Consider the following 2786-nt stretch of genomic DNA (forward strand, 5'->3'; position numbering starts at 1 on the left):
AGTTTTGATTTACATTGCTTTAATTATGAATGAGAAGCAGCATATTTTTCACGTATTTGCTGGGTTATTGCTTTTTGTCTGTGAATTCCACGTTCATATCCTTTGCTCTTCTTTTCCCACTGGCTTGTTCGTCTTTTCCTATTGATTTCTAAACACTCTTTCTAAGGCAAGGAAATCGGTGATTTAAGATTTCTCTGGCAGAGTCTTTCATACTGGACTGGAGCGGAGAGACTTCTGGCAGGGCCATCAGCTGCAAGGAGGCTGTTTTAAATCAATCGCAAGTTGAGACGGGCTCTGAATAGGGTCATATGAGAGGAATAAGAAATACATTCTAGGACTCTGGTGGACTTCAGATAAACTGGGATGAAGGAATGAAAAGACAAAGATGAGCCCAAAGGCTTTAACAGGAAACAGAAAGACGGGGGGTGACCCTGACAGACTGGAAACAAGAGCCAATTTGGAAGGGAAGATGATAATTCAATGTTGTAGTTACTGAGTTTGAAATAGTAGTGCATCTTCCAAAAGAAGATGATTTACGGGCAGTGTGAGATATAGGACCCAACTGGGAATCAGGCTGAGGCTTCTGGGAATCATCTCTATAGAAGTGACAGCTGAAGTCACAGAGTTGAGGAGCTCACTGCGGAAGGGAAAAGGAGAAGCCAAGTCCAGGACGCAGACTGGAGGGACACCCATGGGGAGGACAGACCAGCCGAGGAGACAAGTAAAAGGAGCATCAGGGGTTCGCAAACTATGGCCAGCTGGCCAAATTCGGAACCCAGCTTGATTTTATAAAGTTTTATTGGAACACAGTCATACCCCCCTGCTGACCTATTGTCCAAGGCTGCTTTCACAGCACAATAGCAAGGACTGAGTAACTGGGGCATAGACCATATGCCCTGCAAAGCCTGAAATATTTAGTATCTGGCCCTTTACAGAAAAAGTTTACTAAATCTCATTCTAGAAGACAGTTGTTGGTCAACATAGTCAAATGCTGCCCGGAGTTAGAGAATGATTAGAACTGGGAAAACACCACTGAATTTAGAGAAAAGGTAACAGGCTACTTTGTAAGCTTTCTATATTATACTGGAATTAGAAGAGGGACTTTAAGGGAATAGTGGGAAGAGGTGAATCCTTTACATCAGAAAGAGCAGAATAAGTGATTGGTTGGGAGTTAGAAAGAGCAGCAAGAGGGGTGGAATACCATAGATCCACCTGCCTGTCCACATGCCCCTGCGGTAAGAAGGCTGAGCGTCAGCGTCACCATGACCACAGCCATGAGCACTGGAAGTCAGTTTCATCGAGAAAGTGGAGGAAAGGGAACTGCTGTAGCAGTGGTACGCTGGTAAATGTTTAATAACTGGCTCTCAAAAAAAATGTTTGTAGCAGTGTGCACCGAATTCCATGGTACACGCATTCCAGCTGGCAGAATTCTTGACAATGTAACAACTGGCTCACTCGAGCCACTGCGAGCTGGCACCAGCACGTCAACTGGGCGCTGCGGTTGCCAGTGCTGACGCTGGGGGATGGAGTGCAGGAGGACAAGAGCGAGGTGTTCGATTCTTTAGGACTAAATCCTGAGAAGCAGAGATAATATCATGATAGTTGAAGGGAAGAGGCACGAACCTCGATATTAATGGTGAAGGAGAGGTTGGTGAGGAATGATCAGAGATTGGACAGAAACCCAGCTTCTGTTGGCAAGAATGGGCAGACAGCCAATTAAATTAAGACATCACGAAATTATTTCATTAATGAATATATTAAATCATTGGGATTCTATATAACCCGGCACTTCTGAACATATACACCTTTGTAAATATGTATACTTATGTGGACATTCACATATGAATATACACAGTAATCATTCAGTAATTTTGGTTGTCGAGGCTTACAACTATACATTTCAGTACTCATTAAGTTCACCATATTGGTTTTGAAATGGTTTCTGATTATTGAATTATTATGACTAGTTCAGAATTATTAAAAATTAGAATATTTCCATAGTTATTTAATTTTCTTAAATACTAAAAAAACTAAATGATGCCTACGTATTCCCATATTTGATTAACCAAAGGTATTCTGAACCATGTAATAACGAAATTAACTACATATATTCACTTAGTGACTTCCAGACACTAAAACTGAGCTCGCCATTGGTGGAGGAAAACGTTTTCTCCCGTATTCTTCAATCACTCTTTCGGTTCTTCACGTATTCACTCATCAAATCCTAATGATCCCTCGGTATATACAAGGCAGTGTTCCAGGGGCTAAAAATATTTTTCAGTGCTTGAAGGATTTTGCCACTGAACAAATAATCTTCAATGAGTCTTTAAATAAAATAAAAATTTTCCAGACAGCAGACTGGAGGAAAGGTATGGGGTAAAATATTTTGTTCTTTTCTTCTCTGCTCATTTATCGTTTTTGCTTCTCCTTGCTCTAGGAAGCAGGTCATAATTCACCGCCACAGTGTACCCTAGCTTATCTTCCAGAGCATTCTTCCTGGAAAATGGCACTTAAGCTTTATGCGACTATAACTGGACGGCTGTCTTCCTTTCTGCGTGAGCAGGCAAACCTTCTTGGGTGGGATAGAAAACACATTTCTATTCTTAGCACCATTAATTCTAATTCTGGAGGGCACACAGAAAACGCTACTTCCCTCAGTGCCCTTAGGATGTGCATGCAGGGGAGACAAGAATTAAATAACGAACAGGTCCCAAACAAAGCCACTTGATGCTTGGCACTGAGATTTCTTTCTCTTTCTCAATGCTACTAAAACCCCGCAATGAGGT

The 2786-nt window shown here is 41.7% G+C and overlaps 1 protein-coding gene across 1 annotated transcript in view; it reads right to left on the bottom strand.

Annotated features, from left to right (window-relative positions):
* Positions 1-2786, bottom strand: part of CEP112 (centrosomal protein 112) — a 350208-nt gene that overhangs the window by 71690 nt on the left and 275732 nt on the right. The window lies entirely within an intron of this gene.

This window comes from Pteropus vampyrus, unplaced genomic scaffold (genome assembly GCF_000151845.1).
Source record: "Pteropus vampyrus isolate Shadow unplaced genomic scaffold, Pvam_2.0 Scaffold143, whole genome shotgun sequence".
Classification (NCBI taxonomy): domain Eukaryota; kingdom Metazoa; phylum Chordata; class Mammalia; order Chiroptera; family Pteropodidae; genus Pteropus; species Pteropus vampyrus.